General features: G+C 37.4%; 1 long non-coding RNA gene across 1 annotated transcript in view; it reads right to left on the bottom strand.

The window, feature by feature from the left end:
• Positions 1-19,993: 19,993 nt before the first annotated feature.
• Positions 19,994-21,037, bottom strand: part of LOC129013561 (uncharacterized) — a 62,452-nt gene continuing 61,408 nt past the window's right edge. Inside the window, exon 3 of the long non-coding RNA XR_010123918.1 lies at positions 19,994-20,163. This is a non-coding gene — a long non-coding RNA (uncharacterized LOC129013561). The remainder of the gene's footprint in view (positions 20,164-21,037) is intronic.

The following is a 21,037-nucleotide window of genomic DNA, read 5'->3' as shown; positions in this document are numbered from 1 at the left end:
TGCTTTTATTGTGATGTAGAATAATGATGTATTTTACAGTTGATACATGTGATACTTCTTGCAATTACTTGGAAAAAGCTGTCACTAGTAGCAAATACTGACTTAGTGTTTAGTGTACACCTATGTAAAACAAAAATGACTGACACAGATCTCATTCAATTCAGAGAATTATTTTGCCAAGTTTAAGGATAAAGAAACACAAGTCACAGTAGGCTCTGTGGCCCGTGCTTTTTCCAAAGAGGGTTTTGCTGACTTCCATTTTTATAGGGGTGAGACCAGGCAGGAGCAGATGGAGGATAAAGGAAGGGGAGGAAAGTCAGTGAGGCAAGTGTTACATCCTTATGAGGCCTGGATTAGCACTCACTACATCCAGATGTTGCATGTGTAAACAGGAATGGGGAAAAAGTTGATTGTGCATTTGTCTTGTGCGTGGTAGATCTACATTTTACATAAGATAAGCAAACTTGTGAAATTACAGCTGGCTCTTTGGGAACAAAAGGAAGGTAGTATTAGCATGACTCAGATCGCAACTTTTCCTTTGGCATAGTGAGTTTGGGGTCCCAACATTTTATTTTCCTTGTTCTTCAAAATACTTCAGAGAAAGCATTTTAGAAGAAAATGAGTGTTTGGTTATATTATTTCCCTAATTTTTCAACATTAGGATGGTTTATTCCTAGAAGTTTAGGATCCACATTTTTAAGGAGACTCATTCTAGAAGGTTGTGAAGAAATAGGGGGAATAAGAAATAAAGGGAAAAAAGAAGAAAAAAGAGACACAGCTGGATTTTAGCAACAAAGTAGAAAGCAATCCTTGAAAACCGATAGACTATATTACAGAGCAGTCCACATATAACTACGGTCATGAAATGTTTTATGTAAATAAATAAGATGCTGTTATTTCTCCCAAAGTTTAGGTTTTCTAGTTTCAGTCTGCAGGGCTTTACAAAAAGCACAGTTTTAATTTCTCCTAATTCCAAGTCAGAAAAAAATGGGAAAGAAAAAAAATAAAACATTAAAAATGTTAGTTTGGAGACTGGTAACCAGCAAAGAATTTAGGATCCAGTCTAGCTAAATTGTACAGAAATAATAAAACTGGATAGCAGTGAACAGGGCTAGAATCCAATAAAAGATGTACTGTAGTTTCATTTGAAATACATTTTTCTTTCTCCAGTCTTCCATTTTTACTAAAGATCAATCATAGTAAGACCTATTTATTTCCAAAATAAGTTTTAGTTTTATTGTACTTGGCCTGATTATTTTCATAAAGTGCAGCAAGGATTTTTTCTTTCCATATAGGCTCTTTTAATTTGGCATTGATGGAACTTTTTTTTAAAACAAAGTGTCTAAGATTTGACTTTTCAAAAAGCTCCTCAAGCTCAAACAAGGATTTATTGTGCCTGTAAATAACTGTATAAACTGGGTGAATTCCTCTCATCTTGAAGTCGCAAGATTACTTGGAGTTCCTAGGCCTGTCAGGTTAGAAAATCTGTAAAGAATCTGCATAGAGAAGGTACAAGGCCAGTCTTTCCAAGGGAATTTTATTGGCTGTATTATTCAACCTAAATTTGTCAAAGCAATCTGCTCATAGATGAAAATATGCTATTCCAGTGAAAGCCTTGGCAAGGTAACTAGTGTCTCCAATTGTGTCCCGATACAAAAAAAAAAAAATCTTATTGATCACATGCAAATAACTTCTATTACCATAAATTAAGAATATTCAGAAATAGTTTTCAAATTCTGGGGAAATCAGGTAAGAGAAACAATTTTACTTCAAAATTTTCTCTAAAGAGTATACCATATTCAATTGTTAAAAACTATAAATATCTAAGAAAAAAGTTTTCTTTACTCTGAAAAACAAAACAAAAATTGTCATCAATGTTTCAAACAAAAAGTCCTAAAAAATTGTTTTACTGTTTTGTTACTTCTGTCCCATGTAATTAACTTGTTCTACTTTATATGGGCTTAGCAATCCTCATGAACACATCAGCCTGTTAATTAGAGTCCTGGGAGTTTTGTTGTTTTTATTGTTGTTTTCATTAGTACAATGGTACAATCTCCAAAGTTATCAGAAACCTAAATTCAAGAAAACCTATCAGAATCATTTTCATGAACTCCCCTAAAGAAGCAAGTTTTGCGCCATTAGTTTTTTATAAACTACTTATTGAGAATACTCAAAGTAAAACAATAATTGTGAATGAAAATCTCTTAGGACAGTCGTAATTACAGATACAGTTGAGAAGAAATTTCGATATTTATGTGTCATACAACAATTTAACATAATAATCATAATTATTACTGATAATATATAGTAAGGCATGTCAGAATTATTGGCATCTCATATGATTTTGGAGCACATGCTAATATTTAGGTAAATAGAACTCAAAGAAAGTTAAATATTCATCCATGCTTCCTGTATGATTTTAACGTATTAAATATGGCTAATGTGTCCCTGTTGGACTTCAGGTGACCTAATAGTCAAAAAACAAATTAGGTCACTAAGTCTGAATTAGAATTTGATTTGGAAAGTTTCTCAAATATCAAAGGTTTGAAACACTTGATGTTACAATATAAAATCACCAATCACAATGAAATAAATTACTCATTATGCCAAAAATGACATTTTAAATATTTCTAAAAAGAAAAAACCTTTTTCTTTGATACAGAGAAAGGAGATTCAGTTTCTCAAATAATACGGTCTAATATCAGGGTGAGTGCACAGGCTTGTGCCTGTAAATCCATTGCTTTGCGAGGCCAACATGGGAAGATCATTTGAGACCAGGAGTTCAAGACGAGCCTGGGCAATATAGTGAGACCTCATCTCTACACAAAGGAAATTTCTAAATTATCTGGTTGTATTGGTGTGTGCCTGTAGTCCTAGCTACTACAGAGTCTGAGGAAAGAGGATCACTTGAACCTATGATGGGGAGGTTGCAGTGAGCCAAGATCACACCACTGCACTCCAGCCTGGGTGACAGAGTGAGACCCTGTCTCAGAAAAACAAACAAAAATACCCTGAAAAGATGAAAAACCACAAAGAACTAATAAATATAGTATCAGACCATCTGAACTTTACTCCCCTCTTCTTTTTTTGCAATTTGCCCAAAAGGCAAGCAAAAATCTTTCAGTCTCTCTTAATATTAAACAAAATCCTGGTTCAAAAAAGAAAACCAACTTTACCTTTGCATGGTGTGGTATTAATACTAAAGCAATTTTAATATAATTTTATAGATGAATTCATCAAATATCAATCAGTTTAATCATAAGGTACGATTTAAGAAATGCTTGTTAACCTTTTACTATTTTCTACTGAGGAGTAGATAAGTTCTCTGAGAAAATCATGTCCAGATTCTGGGCTTGCATAAGTGTGCTTTTTAATGTTCAATTTATAGAAGGACTAAATAATACCCTTTAAGTTTCAGCCCACATGGTCACACACAATATTTCTTTTGTAAGATCAATCTGCTACAACTCTACAATTCTGTCGAACTTTCAGTTTTGTCCTTTCATTTTACCTTAGAACAACAAAAAAATTTCTTTGCAAAAGCTTCCTTTACCTTTTTATTTGAGACAAGGTTTCACTCTGTCACCTGGGCTGGAATGCAGTGACACAATCATAGCTTACTATAGCTTCAAATTCCTAGCCTCAAGCAGTCCTCCCACCTTAGCCTCTTGAGCAGCTGAGACAACAGGCACACACTACTGTGCCTGGCTCTTTTTTTTTTTTTTTTTTTTGTCGATATGGTGTCTCACTTTGTTGCCCAGGCTGGTCACAAACTGCTGGCTTCATGTAGTCCTCCTATTTTGGCCTCCAAAAGTGCTGGGATTACAGGAATGAACCACCACACCAAGCCCCAACTTTCTGTATCCATTTACCTTTATCCGTCAATTTGCTTCAATTTAAAGACAACTTGAAAACCTCTACAGTAGACAAAATTACTTTCCCTTTGTAAGGAAAACACATTTCTCATACCTTTCTATAGCAATTTTTGTTTTCTAAAAACACATCTCACTTTTATTATACACTTTGGATGCATCTAGTAGATTTAATTATATATCTTAATTGTAATGTTACCCCTCAGTAACTCTTATTTTTAGTGAAAAAATCTAGGAAGTAAGAAATTTTAATTATGTATCAGGTGCAGAGCCAGGGACAAAAGACAGAGCTGCCAATAACATCTGACCCTTCCCAGTGTAGTCAGAGGGCACAGCTGGGCTAGGGAGAACACTATATGTCCCCTGACCTTACTATGGCTATAAGAAAGACAAGGCAAACAATTATTTAAAATATCACAGAGCAGTTTATGGCCCTAAAACATCCGGCAAAAGCAGTATCTGACTTGCCTGACCAGTTCAGACCAAATATCGAAACTAAATTCTGAAGGCATATCTATTTTATTTTACTAATTATTTTGTTTTAGGTTCGGGGTACATTTGCAGGTTTGTAATACAGGAAAATTGTGTGTCACAGAGGTTTGGTGTACAATTTTGGAACACACACTAACACATGTATGTACACTGAACCCAAAGAAAGTTAAATATTTGACCATGTCCTTTAATCAAGTGTATGTCTTACCAATTTTAAGCAATGCTAAGAGATTTTAATGTACAGAGCCAGAATTCTCAAGGACAGTCATGATGCTATTGTAAGTCATTTGTAAAATTTGATTTTCTAATCAATGATTAAGAATATGAGATCTCTAAAATCTTTTTTATGTATCTCCATCAAAACTTTGTAGAGGAGAGAAACAGTGATTTTTACCAACACAGGAAGAAAAAGTGATTGCACAATTTACATAAGTTGAGATCTTTGAACCTAAGAATTTATAACTGGCTAACGAGAAAGCTAGACTTAAAGCTACCAAATCCAATTTAAAAACCCCCAGCCAGCTACTTACTTGGAGATACTGGCCCAAGCGGAAGACTGCTCTCTGCCTCCTCAGAAGCAGCAAACTCCCAGAAAGGGAGGTCTACAAGGGAACACACCTGAGACCTCAAACAAAAAGTTTGGGAGATCAGGGATCGACCTCAGGAAATCATCCAATTAGAGCAATACAAAGCTTCCAGTTGGCTGTACCAGGGCGCTGCTAGGAGAGTTGCTGCAGGTCAAAGGGCCAAACTCTGCACAGAACTCATTGTGGTTTCCAAAATGTAAACCAAAAAGTGACTGAGGCAGGTCTCAATAAATTTAGAGCTAGATGTTGCCAACGTTGAGGATGTTCATGGGAAAAAGCAACACAAGTTACAGCAGGATCTGTGGTCTGTGCTTTTTCCAAAGAGAGTTTTGATGACTTCAGCATTTAAAGGGAAAAAAGTGAGCAGTACAGGGAGGAGGGAGAAAGAGGAAAAGAGAGCTAGGCAATGAGGCAAGTGTTTGCATTCTCGTGAGGCTTTGATTAGCACTCACTGAAACCACATTGTATATGTGAAAATAGAGGAGATGGGGATAAAGTTGATTATGCGTTCATCTCATGTTTACTGGATGTACATTTTGCATAAGATAAAGTGACCATGTATAATTACAGCTATCTATTTGGGAAAAAAGGGAAGTCAGTTTTTGTGTGACACAGTTCCCAAGCCTAACTTTCCCATTGGGCATAGTGATTTAGTGTCCTGAGATTTTATTTTCCTTTCAAACCTGCTATTAGTCTGCACATTTTGTGTTTGAGTGCATTAAGCTGTCACAGCATCTCAAGAGGTAGAGACTACTGTGACCTTCTGAAAGTTGTAGCTCTGAATCTGAGCTAAAGCCCTACAGGAAAAGACTTAGAACAACCTTGAGCTTGACCCAGTGTCCCTACTCAAATCAACTATGTTAGAATAGCATTTGTCTCTTAGAGTAAACACTTTCCAGGTGCTTTTTAAGAATTCCTCACGTACCCTATTATAATGAAATTCTTTTCCTATGTTAAATTCTAAATACTGTATTTTATTCTTTTTTCTATGGAGGTCTATAATCCACCTGAAATTGATTTTGTGCATGAGTTTAAAAGTAAATTATATTTTTCCAGATGGATATTCAGTATCCTGAAATATTTATTGAAAATTCATTTTTTTCCATTAATTTTTCTTTTGGATTATTTGTTTATATATGCATCTATCAGATTTTCAACTCTTTTTTATTTTTATTGATTCTTTTTTTTTTTGAGACAGAGTTTGTCTCTGTCACCCAGGCTGGAGTGTGATGTTGCGATCTCGGCTCACTGCAACCTCTGCCTCCTGGGTTCAAGCAATTCTCCTGCCTCAGCCTCCTGAGTAACTGGGATTACAGATGCATGCCACCACGCTCAGCTAGTTTTTATTTTATGTTATTTTATTTATTTTTAGTAGAGATGGGATTTCCCTATGTTGGTCAGACTGGTCTCGAACTCCTGACCTCATGATCCATCCGCCTTGGCCTCCCAAAGTGCTGGGATTACAGGCGTGAGCCACCATGCCTGGACTATTGATTCTTCTATCTGTGCTCAAATATTACATCTTCTTATTTTTTGGAGAGTTCATTTCACACCAGAAATTTCCCTCCAGAGGCTGTTCTCTTCATCACTGTGCTACTGAAGACAGGGAAGGATAAAACCTTGCAGGTCTTGCACTTACATTAATATTCCCAGCTGTACTGCAAAAAAACAGCAGGTCATAGAACCCGTGGAGACAAAATGACCCATCTTGGATGCTAGTACACCATGTTACTTCTGATTTGCCCCAGTTCCGTGAATGCCTTCTGATCTCTCATTTATTTACTGTTCTTAGTGTAAAATCATGTCAACCAGGGTGTTATCACAAAAATTATAGGCTATGATGCATGGAGCCTCCTTGTCCATTCTGGAGGGTTGCTTTTAATTGCCTTGCCAAAGCATGTGTACCCTTTTCCTGTGGAGTATTAACCCTGGGTCTGGAGAGTAACAGTGTGAACAACTGCCTACCTGCAGCCATCCAAGTTTATGCTTCTGTGTGTAAGTTCCATCCATAAATTAACCAGTACTGACTAAATGGATTTTCTGCCTTCTTCTTCAATTTTTAAGATCCTTTGGCATTTGAGAGTTGCTTTGTGTATACGGCCCTTTAACGGAGCAAATGGCCAGCCAGGAAACCAAAGTATGGACAAGAGAAAAGAAGCATCTGTGGAGGAAGTTTTACAAGCAGCCCTCCTCATCCATGTGGGTGGCGTTGCCCATTTGCTACATGTCTGTGGACCACTATGTGTGTTTGAGGGTGCCTCAAAAGTGACAGAGGGTGTAGAAAGCTTGTTAGTGAAATGCTACTAAAAAGTATGACTCACGGTGGGGAGAAAGGTTGCCAAGCAGTGCCAGCAGCAAGTTTGCTGCTGTTATTTTCTATGTGAGTGGTCACAAAAACACAAGTAGCAGCTGAGGCAAGTGTAGGGAAGCTAGGAAAAGAATCGCAGTGAGAAAGGGATGAGAACTTCCACATCTGTGTTAATGTCTGGTTTTATGATAAACTTGAAACTCAAGAGGCACAGTTGGAAATCATACCTTACCACTTTGTGTGGCTGAGAGAGAGAAAGCTGTGCCAGCTGAATGTGTGGACTGTCCTTGCCAATCCAGGCTGCGATGCAAATACCTGCAATTCTTGGGAACCAAGCAGTGAGCCAGATGATGACATAGAGGTTAACTCAGAGGAGGAAGATCATTATCCTCCCCATTTGAGAGTGAAACTGTTCATGCATTGGAAAGCAAAATTCCAACACACACAGGCTTGGATAGGATTACTGGATATAGCAAAAACTTTTAAATAGCGGCCAAGACAAAGCCTTATGTACATGAATGGTGCAGCTATGGGACACCAGTGGGGATGATATCTCCCTAGAAGGGAATGAACCTGAAAAATCAAGACAGAAGTACCCCCGGAAGTGAAATAATCCCCTTATGGGACAAGTCATAGGAAAAGCCATTTCAGATTTCCTAGAAACTCAAAAGGGAAGAGATTAGGTATGACTGGTTGCTAAAGGAAAATGGAAAAAGGGAGAAACAAAGTCTGCTGGACCAAAAAAAGGAGTTAAAAAAAGCACAGTTAGGGTTACTAGGAAACAAATGTGGTATGATCTGATTTCATCTGGGATTGACAAAGAGAATACAGATTGGCAACCCAATGGCATATTAGTGGGATTTGGAAAGACCTGACTCCTGATCAATAGTTTGGACCCCTTCTTAATACCCACCCTCCACCAGAAGAGGGAGAAAGACAAGAAGAAACCCTTGGTAAAAGGATCCCAATCTCTGCAATTCAGGGGTGGACTTCTTTCCAGCCTGGAGACCATAGATAGGGTCAAGGCTGCTTCTGTGTAAGAGCAATAGGGGGTGACCAGAGGCCACATTTGGAGCTCACTGTTGATTGGAGAACCTTAGCTTTAGTGGGCACAGGTGCAGAATGTGTCCTAATTGATTGAAATCCAGAGACACCCTGGTAAGTGGGAAGCTATAGATGGTTGTGATGGGTTAAAAATCTGAGTGAAACAAACTCCTCTCCTCCTTAGTTTTGTCTGGAGTTCCCCCCTTGCTTACTTTCCTGTCTTTAACTCATCTATTTCAGAAAAAATCTTGATGGATGTCTTCTTAGGAAGCACTTTACAAACATCTGTGGGGGAATTTCACCCGTGACAAAGGCTATATTAAGAGGGGAAGCAAAATGGGAAAGTGTACACCTCCCTCCCCCACAATGTATTGTTAATGTGAGACAGTATATCTTCCTGGTAGAATACAATAAATTACAGCCACCATGGAGAAACTGGCCAAAGTTAATATTATATGGCCAGCCCAGAGTCCTTTCAACCATCCTGTATGAGCAGTAAGAAAATCTGATGGCACTTGGATATGACAGAAGACGACTGGACACTACTAATCTTTCCAAGATACATGCTGCTGTGTGTAATATAACTCAAGTGACTGAGCAATTAATACAAAACACAGGCACTTATCATGCTGTGCTAGATTTAGCTAATGCCTTCTTAAGCATCCCTTTTACCCTGACTTGCAGGCATTCTATGGATGATATTCTAACTTCTAAAGACTTGTCATTGCTATAGCAACACCGAGATGCATTGGCACTCTTCAATCCAGAGGATGGGCCATCAACTCACAAAAGTACAAGGCTTGGGAGCAGCTTCAAAGTTCCTATAGATCACTTGGCCAGGTAAGACACAGCTTACTTCAGGCTTGGTCATTGAAAAACTACAACAGTTTTTCACACCTAAAGCAGTTAAACAGTTACAAAGTTTCCTAGGTCTTTTGGGATACTGGTGGGCTTTCATCTCATATTTATCTCAATGTTTGCCTCCCCTATAATGACTATTAAAGAAGCAATCTAAGCTGGGCACGGTAGCTCACACCTGTAATCCCAGCACTTTGGGAGACCATGGCGGGCAGATCACTTGAGTCCAGTAGTTTTAGAACACCGTGGCCAACATGGTGAAACCTCTTCTCTATGAAAAATACAAAAAATTAGCCAGGCATGGTGATTCATACCTGTAATCCCAGTTACTTGTGTGGCTGAGGCATGAGAGTTCTTTGACCCTGGGAGGCAGAGGATTTAGGGAGCTGAGATCGTGTCACTGCACTCCAACCTGGGTGAGAAGAGTGAGAGACCCTTTCTCAAAGAAAAAAAAATAAAGTTATCTAGGATAAAGAACAAGTGGTAGTGTTTGAGAAAGCTAAAATGTTGATGACTCAGGCACAAGCTCTAGTTCCCCCCTTCCAGGATACCAGTGTCTTTAGATGTGACTGTAAACCCTGAAGGGACAAGACAGGTCCTCTAGCACGTTCAGCATGGGAAAGCAGTTCTTCTGAGATTCTGGTCACAGCTATGGAAATGTGCTGAAACCCAGTATTCTCCAATTGAACAACAGGTTCTGGGAGCGTGTAAGGCCATGCAGCACATTAAGCCTGTGACTGATCATCTGCCAGTAACAATGAGAAGAGATCTCTCCATTAAGGGCTGGATAGAAGGCTTGTTTTCCAGGCCTATATCAGCTATTTCTCAAGCCTGCATTATACAGAGGTGGCATGCATAACTGCAACAATGTAGTGCCCTCTCCATGAGTCCCTTGGGAGATGCATGCTATCTTAGGGCCAGGACACTATGAGACGAGTGCTGCCCCTTTTGTGGAGCTCCTGCAGGAGATGCCTCCGGTAATATACGAAGGCACATCTCCATTCCTGAAAATGCTTGGCACTTAGATGGGTGGAGCTGAGGTAACCCTTGCGTGTAGATGACAGTAACTGTACAGTTGCAGACAAATACTATCTGACAGAGAGTGTTGAGGTTTCCAACTATAATAATGAATTAATCTCTTTCTCTTTGCAGTTATGTCAGTTTTGGCCTTACATAGTTTGACATTCTGTTGTTAGGCACTTCAATGCTTTAAGGATTATTATGTTGTACTGGAGAATTGACCCCTTCATCTTTGTGTAGTGCCAGTCTTTATTTTTAGTGACTTTCCTTGCTCGAAGACTACTCTGTGTGTAATTCATGCAGCGACTCTTCCTTTATTTGATAAGTAAGTGATAGCCTACGCTGTTTTGTTTCATCTATTTACTTAAAATATATACATGTCTCTATATTTCATAGATTTTACTTAACATCATTTAGTTAGGTTGACTTTATTGATCTACGGTGACATTCTCAGTTCTTTGATTGATGCTTTTAGACCATTGACAACCAATAGAGTTGGATTAATATCAACCATATGTGTTACTCTTTTTGATTTGTTGCCTTTGTTCTTTCTTCCCGTTTTTGAACTTCACTTATTTTCTGTGTTTTGTGGTTTTAATTGAGAATTTTATGCAATTCTGTTTTCTCTTCATTCTTAGCATATCAATTATATAACTTTTTTTTACTATTTTAGTGGTTGCCCCATGGAATAAAACTTCTGTTTTTCATATTCTTAATTTAGTCTCACAGATAATGGTTTCTGGAAAATAACAATAGCACCGATGTATTTGATTAGGCATGCTTATGTCTATGTGTTATGTGTATATAAATATACATGTATATGTACATGTGTACTCAAGTATAAGTGAAATGAATGACAGCACTAATAGGGAGAACAAAAGAGTTAAGATTATTTTGTTATTCTAAGATATTCACACTACCTGTGAGTGATACAGTGTTTTTTGAAAAGTATCTTGGATTCATTTTAAATGTGATATTGCAAACTCTGGGTAAGGGTTTTGGGCCAAGGGCCTCATTTCTTTGCTGGTTTTGGCCTGTTTCTGCATTCAGTTTCCTCCCATGTTGGCTTCTCCCATATGGCAAATGTTCCATCAAAGCCACCAAGGGAGGGACTTTGCTAGCAACACAAGAATCACAATCTAATATAACATAATCATCCTACTAATGTCCCATCACCATTGTAGTATTCTGTTGATTTTAAGCAACTCACAGTTTCTGACTACATTTTTTAGAAGGAATTAAAATACAAAGTTACTTATCAACATTACTTATACTTAGAGGTGGGAGTCATTGGGTGCAGTCTTAGGTTCTACCTACCATATCTGATCTTCTCCAATATGAAATAGTTTTTCAGTCTTCACTTATTTTCTATTACCTTGACCCTTTTGACAAGGACTAGTCAGTTCTATTGTAAAATTTCCCACAATATGAATTTGTCTGATGTCTTCTCATAATTAGACTAGAGATATGGATTAAATTCAGTATTTTCAATATTTATATTTATTTACGTTTAAAGATAAGAGACTAAACATATAGTAATTATATATACAAACATACAGGAAAAATGAATATAAGAAAATTAGAGACTGACAAAGATAATCCATAATAATAGTTACTTACCTTCAGCTGTTAACAAAGATGATGAAATTCAGGAGATACATTCAGGGGGCATCAATGATATTGTTAATGTTCTTTCTGTTTTATAAGCTCAGCAAAGGCTTAAAATAAAATAAACTTTTGAAATTTAAGAATAGTTTTAGATTTACAGAGCAGTTCCAAGTATAGTACATAGAGTTTCCACAGACTCCATACACCACTTTCCTCAATAACCCCCTTACATTAGTGTGGGATATTAGTCACAATGAACCAACCAATATTACACTGTTATTAACTATCCACACTTTATTCAGATTGATTTAGTTGTCATTTAATGTCGAGTTTCTGTTCCAGGATCCTATCCAGGATACCTCATTACATTTACAATTCATGCTCCTTAATCGACTTTGACTGTGACAATTTCTCCAAGTTTCCATGATTGCTATGACATTGGCATTCCTAATTTGGGATTTCTTTGGTGTTTCTTTCATGATTAGACTGGATTGTAGGTTTCAGGGAGGACACCACAGAGGGAAAGTGCCATTCTCATCACATCCTGTTAAGGGTACAGACTGTAACAGCTTTATCACTTTTGATGTTAATTTAATCACCTGAATGAGATAGTTCCAATCAAATTTCTGCACAGTGAAATTACTGTTTTTTTCTTCTCCTTTCCATGTTGTATGTTTCAAAAAGAAGTCACTACACACAACACACAAATAAGAAGTGAAGAATTATGTTCCACTTCCTAGGGGTAGAGTGTCTGCAAAAATTATTTGGAAGTAATCACAATGAACAAATGCTTATTCTTCTTCAATTGTTCCATATTATTCCATCATTTTTCTACCCATAGACAAATATGGGTACTTATTTCACACTTCACTTGAAATAATTTATTTGGTTTATTGCTCAAATTGCTTCAGTATTGTCCAAGAGACTTTCTTTCTCTTTTCTTTTTTTTTTTTTTTTTTTTGAGATGAAGTCTCACTCTGTCGCCCAGGCTGGAGTGCAGAGGCACGATCTCCACTCAGTGCAACCTCTGCTTCCTGGGTTCACGCCATTCTCCTGCCTCAGCCTCCCGAGTTGCTGGGACTACAGGCGCCCGCCACCATGCCCAGCTAATTTTTTGTATTTTTAGTAGAGACAGGGTTTCACCATGTTATCCAGGATGGTCTCGATCTCCTGATCTCATGATCCGCCCGTCTTGGCCTCCCAAAGTGCCGGGATTACAGGCTTGAGCCAACGCTCCTGGCTGGGACTTTCTTTCAGTTGGATCGTCTATAATTTTGAAATCTCCCCATAATTATGGTTTGTTGGTGTTGTGTGCTGTTTGGTTTGTTGCATTGTTGGTTGGCATTTTCTCTTCCTCTGGCACTACAAGATGCTGCAGGCTGATTGTGTTTATTTGCTTCTAACCCTATTATCCACCGTTTCTTCACAATGCCCTAGTTCCTTTGAATGGAAAATGGAATTAGAAATGAAGATCTAGAGACTGTGGTATATTCATTGCCCCTAGGGCATCTGATGACTTGAGGCCTTGTCAGCTGACTGAGCAAAAGAATACACATGTGTTTACTGACTTACAAATATATACATGTATATAAATATTTCAACATGTATGCATATGTATCTATATTAAACTAACCATGAGTTCCATGTAATGTTTCTGGCAGCACATGATCTAATCCAGTACCACATGAAGCTATGTACCTGTTCCAACTCGCTTGTATGTAGCTTGCGCCTCTAACATGGAACTAGTTGGCTTTGTTAACTTAATGATATCATCCAAAAATACATGCATAGTGTTTTCAAAAGTGGTAATTTATACACCCCTGGGAAACTACCAACTAAAACTAAGTCCTTATATACAAATTATTTGTCGTTTTGACTTAGAATCTCAGAATTTCCCTCTATTTCCTAATTTACTTAGGTCAGCCCCCTTTTCCCACTCTAGTGAGCTTATTTCACACATTTGTTATACAGTTATATTATTTAGTTAATCTCTCTATCAACTAAATAAGGCTTTTTTTTTTTTGGATACAGTCTCGCTCTGTTCCCCAGGTTAGAGTTCAGTGGTGCGATCTTGGCTTAACCTCAACCTCTGCCTCCCAGGTTCAAGGACTTCTCCTGCCTCGGCCTCCCGAGTAGCTGGGATTACAGGCATGTGCCACCATGCATGGCTAATTTTTGTGTTTTGTATTTTTAGTAGAGGCAGGGTTTTGCCCTGTTGGCCAGGCTGGTCTCGAACTCCTGTCTTCAAGTGATCCCCTCCACCTCAGCCTCCCAAAGTGTTGGGATTACAGCGTGAGCCACGGCGCCTGGCCTAAATAAGGTTTTTATTTTACTGTCCGTGTGTTATGAAGTTCTGTAGGTCTTGAATAACAGTGTCACATATTCAGTATCACGTTGTCATATAGAACAATTTCACAGCCCCAGAGACATTTCTTGTAGTTTACTGATTCAAATTTTCTGTGGTCCAATCCCTTCATACTCACCGAATACTTTACTGTCTCTGTACTTTTTTCTTTTTCAGAGTGTTATATAAATGGCATCAAATAGTATTTTGCCTTTTCCAACTTGTTTTATTTAGTTATCAAAATACCGTTTAGGTTTGTAAAATATATCTTATGGTTGTTTAGATTTGCATTTCTTGAATAACAAAAGAATTGAGCATGTTCTCATGTGTTTATTGGACAAGACTACAACTATTTTTGGAAAAATGACTCTTCAAATTATTTGCCATTTTTGATTAAGGTGTTTGTCTTTTTATTTTTGAGAAGTAAGACGTTTTATCTATTCTGGATAACAGACCCTAATTAGCTACGAAATTTTTAAAGATTTTCTCTCATTCTTTGGTGTTGCCTCTTTACTTTTAACCATGTACTTTGAGTCACACAATACTTTTTTGTAATGAGTTCAATGTGTCTGTTTTTTAATTTTAATACTTGATTTCTGATGAAGTTCATTATGTCTTTTTAAAATTATGTTCATTTGCTTTAGGTGTCATAGCTTAGAAACCATTGTTTAACCCAAGGCTACTGTATTAGTCTGTTCTCCCATTGGTATAAAGAAATACTGAGACTGGGTAATTTAAAAAGGAAAGAGGTTTAATTGGCTTATGGTTCTGCAAGCTGTACGGGAAGCATACTGACTTCTGCTTCTGGGAAGGCCTCAGGAAATCTCCAATCATGGTGGAAGGCAGAGGGGGGAGCCAGCACTTCACACGGCCAGAGCAGGACGAAGAGAGGGGCTGGAGTGCTACACACTTTTAAGCAACCAGATCTTGTGAGAACTTACTCACTATCAGGAGAACACCACCAGTGGTGCTAAACCATTCATGAAAATCACCCTCAGGAGCCAATCACCTCCCACCAGACTCCACGGCAAACACTGCAGATTACAATTTGACATGAGATTTGTTGGGGACAAAGATCCAATTTATTTTAGCAATGAAAATGTATTCTTATGTTCTCTTCTATGGATTTGGTCTATTTGGCTTCTATATTTAGATGCATTATTAATTTGAGTCAATCATGCATACGGTGCTAGGTAGGAGATGACTTGCATGTCAGTGTCCATTTGTCCCAGCAACACTGTGTGAGGAAATATTTGTTTATACTGAATTGACTTGTCAACCTTGTAAAATTGTTTTACCATGCATGTAAGAATTAATTTTTGACATTTGATTTTATTCCATTGATATATATGTCTCTCTATCAGGGGAAATTCAGCCAGATATCAGGTGAAATTCACCCCCGTTATTTCATGTAGATTCTTTTTTAGATTCCCTAAGTGTTGGCTGGTCTGAGAAATAAAGGGACAGAGTACAAAAGAGAGAAATTTTAAAGCTGGGTGTCTGGGGGAAACATCGCATTTCGGCAGGTTCCATGATGCCCCCTGAGCCGTAAAATCAGCAAGTTTTTATTAGTGATTTTCAAAAGGGGAGAGAGTGTATGAATAGGGTGTGGGTCACAGAGATCACGTGCTTCAGAAGGTAATAGAATATCACAAGGCAAATGGAGGCAGGGCGAGATCACAGGACCACAGGACTGAGGCAAAATTAAAATTGCTAATGAAGTTTCGGGCACGCGTTGTCATTGATAACATCTTATCAGGAGACAGGGTTTGAGAGCAGACAACCAGTCTGACCAAAATTTATCAGGCGGGAATTTCCTCATCCTACTAAGCCTAGGAGCGCTATGGGAGACTGGGGATTATTTCATCCCTACAGCTTCAACCGTAAAAGATGGCTGCCCCCGAAGCGGCCATTTTAGAGGCCTACACTCAGGATCACATTCTCTTTCTCAGGGATGTTCCTTGCTGAGAAAAAGAATTCAGTGATGTTTCTCCCATTTGCTTTTGAAAGAAGAGAAATATGGCTCTGTTCTGCCCGGCTCACTGGCGGTCAGAGTTTAATGTTATCTCTCTTGTTCCCTGAACATTGCTGTTATCATGTTCTTTTTTCAAGGTGCCCAGATTTCATATTGTTCAAACACACATGCTCTACAAACACTTTGTGCAGTTAACGCAATCATCACAGGGTCTTGAGGCGACATACATCCTCCTCAGCTTACGAAGATGATGGGATTCAGAGATTAAAGTAAAGACAGGCATAGGAAATCACAAGGGTATTGATTGGGGAGGTGATAAGTGTCCATGAAATCTTCACAATTTATGTTCAGAGATTGCAGTAAAGACAGGTGTAAGAAATTATAAAAGTCTGAATTTGGGGAACTAATAAATGTCCATGAAATCTTCACAATACACATTCTTCTGCCATAGCTTCAGCCAGTCCCTCGGTTCGGGATCTCTGACTTCCCACATCTCTGCTTCTCACATAGTAGATATACACATACATGGTACATGATATGTTTTGGTATAGGCATGTAATGTGAAATAAGCACATATCATGGAGAATTGGACAACTATCTCTTTGAGCATTTATCCTTTGAGTTACAAACAATTCAATTGTACTTTTTAAGTTTTTAAAAATATACAATTATTACTGACTTTCGTAGTAACCCTGTTATGCTATCAGTTTGTTTTATTCATTCTTTCTATTTGTTTTGTAACCATTAAACATCCCTACCTTCCCCCAGTCTCCTGCTACCATTTCCAGCCTCTGTTAACCATCCTTCTACTCTCTATGTCCATGAGTTCAACTGTTTTGATTTTTAGAACTCTCAAATAAGTGACAACATGTGATATTTGTCTTTCTGTGCCTGGTTTATTTCACCGAAGATAGTGATCTCCAGCTTTATCCTTGTTGTTGCAAATGACTGGGTCTCTTTATTTTTCATGGCTTAATAGTACTCCACTGTTTATGTGCACCATATGTTCTTTATCCAATCATCCGTTGATGGACACTTAGATTGCTTCCAAATCTTAGCTGTTGTAAACAGTGCTGCAACAAGCATAGGAGTGCAGGTATCTCGTTGATATACTGATTTCCTTTCTTTGGGGTATATATCCAGCAGCCCACTGCTGGGTATATTTGGTAGCTCAATTTTAGTTTTCTGAGGAACCTCCGAAGTGTTCTCCATAGTGGTTGTGCTAATTTACATTCCCACCAACAGTGTACAAGGGTTTCTTTTCTCCACATCCTCACCAGCATTTGTTATTACCTGTCTTTTGGATAAAAGCTATTTTACCTGGGGTGAGATGATATCTCATTGTAGTTTTGATTTGCATTTCTCTGATGATTAATGATTTTGAGCACCTTTTCATATGCTTGTTTGCCATTTGTATGTCTTTTGAGAAACGTTTATTCCAATATCTTGTCCTTTTTTGGTTGGATTATTTGACTTTTTTCCTATAGGGTTGTTTGAGCTGCTGTTATATTCTGGTTATTAATCCATCAGATGGGTAGTTAGCAAATATTTTTTCCCATTCTGTGGATTGTCATTTCATTTTGTTGATTATATCCTATGCTGTGCAGGAGCTTTTAACTTGATATGATCTAATTTGCCCATTTTTGCATTGGTTGCCTATGCTTGTGGGATATTGCTCAAGAAATTTTCTCCTAGACCAACATACTGGAGAGTTTCCTTAATGTTTTCTTGTAGTAGTTTCATAGTTGGAGGTCTTCAATTTAAGTCTTTAATCAATTTTGATTTGATTTTTTGCATACAGTGAGAGACAGAGTTCTAGTTTCATTCGTCTGCGTATGGATAACCAGTTTTCCCAGCACCATTTATTTAAGAGACTGGCTTTTTCCCCAGTGTATGTTCTTGGCAACTTTGTTGAAAATGACATAACTGTAGGGTTGTGGATTTGTTCCTTGGTTTTCAATTCTGTGCCATAGGTCTATATGGGTATTTTTATTCCAATACCATGCTGTTTTGTTTACTATAGCTCTCTAGTATAATTTGAAGTAATTCCTCCAGTTTTGTTCTTTCTGCTTAGGATAGCTATGGCTATCCTGGGTCTTTTGTTGTTCCATATCCTTAACACAATTTTGATTACTATTGCTTTTGTAGTATGTTTTGAAATCAGAAAGTAGGATTTTACTACACAAACTTTGTTCTTTTTCAAAATTATTTTGTCTGTTCTGGAATTCTGTTGCTTTATATATGAATTTTAGAGTAAAATTGCCAATTTAGGGACAAAATGTCACCTAGGATTTAGCTAGGGATTGCATCAGATATATTTGGAAAATATCAGCCACCTAATGATACAAAGCTTTCTAATCAGTGAAAGCTCAATGTATTTAATTTATAATTGTATTTTTTTGATATATTTTGTAGTCCTCAGTATATGTATCTTATACTTATTTTATTAAATTAATTCATAGGTATTTAACTTTTATGCCATTTTAAACGAAATGGTTTTTGAAATTTTGTTTTTAGATTGTTAATTGCTAATAAATAAAAATACAGTTGATTTTGTATATTGACCTGTACTAAGCTGTACTACAAGCTTACTTAACCCTTTTTTCATATTTTGTTATGTTTTATTAGAGTTTTCATGATGTCTCTAGGCAGGATCATGTCATTTGGAGACAAAATTTGACTTTCCTTCCAATCTGATGGTGTTATGTTTATTTTCTACACCAATTACCTTGGCCACATCTTCCAATACAGTGGTGACTAAAACTGTGAAAGTGATATCCTTCTCTTGTTTCTAAGTTTACAAGAAAGTGTTTGAGCTTCTCAGAACATTTAGGATGTCATGTGAGGTTTTCTGTGCTTTCATGGTGAGGAAATTTTTCTTATTTGCCTAACTTGTTGCATGTTTTTATAATGAATGAAATTTCAATTTAGCAAGTGCTTATTGCTCATCTTTTAAGATGACCATGTGTATTGTGTCCCTTATCTCTTCATATAGTTTATGGCACCAATTCTTTTTGTATGTTGAACCAAATGTGCATTCATAAGACGTATACCTTCATCAAAATTTATAAATTTTTACATGTCTGTTATTTGTTTTGATAGTATTTCCTTTAATTTTTGTGTTTATGTTCATAAGTCATATTGATCATAATTTTTCTTCAGTAACTTTGTCTAGCTGTGGTATGAGGCTGATAATTCACATTGGAAAGTGATCCATTCTTCACTGTTGTGCTTACCGGTTTTTTTATGGGAAAGGTCTAAATTTAGCACAAATAGAATTGAACACATAAAAAGGAGAAAAAAATGTACATTTTTTCAAGATAATTTTCAGACTTTGCAAACAATTATATTGTGTAAGTGAATAAAACCAAATCAGAGTAGTAAAGAGATATAATTGGGCTACATAGATGGAGATTTACAGTACACTAGAAAGGGAGAGAGAAAGGTGGGTGATAAATTACTCTTTTTAATATGATTTTCACTATTTTGTATATTTCTTTCTTTAAATATTCTACCTACAAGTATAGACAAAGATGAAAATATGGGTTGACAAACAGGTGCTCATTATTTAGAAGAAATACAAAATTTAAATTCTGGAATTTTATTAAGGTCAATTTAGTTTGTATGCTCAGGAGACCTAACATGTAGACATTTGAAGTGACACATTTTGTGAGCCTTTATAAATATCTATAAAAAATAGAATATCAGAGTTTTAAAAACTTAAAAGTTGAACAGAATAAGCATTTAAATATTATTATTAAAGTTGTTACCTATTCCCAGATGACGACTTAGAAAAACAAACAGTTGGCAAACCAGTGCAGCAGGTGACTTCCGTGAAGCCGGAGGCACACCCTGGGAACTGGGCTGTTGCTGGAGCCGACACTGCTGTGCTGCACATGTGGCTGCCACCAGTTTCCTCCCTCTCTGGGAAGTGGAATTTGAATTGCAGGTGATGATGGCTGATGGACAGAGGGACAAGACCACATTGTCTCAAAATCCTTGGCTGCATTGCTTGCTCCTCATTTCACTGCTGGGTGCCACAGGCTTGGGGTTTACTGTTTATTTTTTGAAAAATATGTGATAAATTGGTATTAATTATTTGAAGATGTAAAATCATTCACTGGTGATGTCTTCTTGACCAAGTCAGGAATTTTTTTTTTTTTTTTTCAGAGACAGAGTCTCACTCTGCATCCAGGCTGGAGCACAGTGGCATAAATGTAGCTCACTGCAGACTTGAACTCTTAGGGGTCAAGCAGTCGTTTTGCCTCAGCCACTTGAGTAGCTGGGGCCACAAGCACATGCCATCATGTCTGGCTAATCATTTGTCTTATTTTTTTTTTTTCTTTCTTTCTTTTTTTTTTTTTTTTGTGTGTGGTAGAAACAGGTTCTAACTACGTTGCCCAAGCTGACTTGGGGAGATAGCTTGAGCCCAGGAGTTCCAGGCTGAAGTGAGCCATGATTGTGTCACTGCACTCCAGCTTGGGAAACAGAGTGAGATCATGACTCAAAAAAAAAAAATGGCCTCAGGAGATGAATGGACATTTAGAAAAAAAATAGCCAAGCAGATTTCTGCATGTACTTACCTTCCATACATAAATCCATCTACTTCAGGAAGCCACCATCAAACTCAAGGAACTCTTGTCCATATTTGACCTCCCCATCACACTCTTTATTACCAAGTAACTCATTTGAGTGTCAGTAACCTCTCCCTTTTCAGAGATATTTGCCTATGCCTCACATATCCCAGAAAGTCCCATTTTCAGATATCATTTAGGAACATATCTACAGGATTCCACTGAACACATTTTGGCAGACAAAGTTTCTGGATGCCAGAGACCAAGACTGAGAAATGTTAGTGACAAGAAATATAAATTATATTTTCATATTATGATTTTTTTTATTAATACAGGCTTAGTTTTCTGAAGATAA

Source organism: Pongo pygmaeus, chromosome 16 (assembly GCF_028885625.2).
Source record: "Pongo pygmaeus isolate AG05252 chromosome 16, NHGRI_mPonPyg2-v2.0_pri, whole genome shotgun sequence".
In the NCBI taxonomy this organism is placed as follows: Eukaryota; Metazoa; Chordata; class Mammalia; order Primates; family Hominidae; genus Pongo; species Pongo pygmaeus.
The sequence above is the reverse complement of the archived record's forward strand: the minus strand, read 5'-3'. Positions and strand labels throughout refer to the sequence as shown.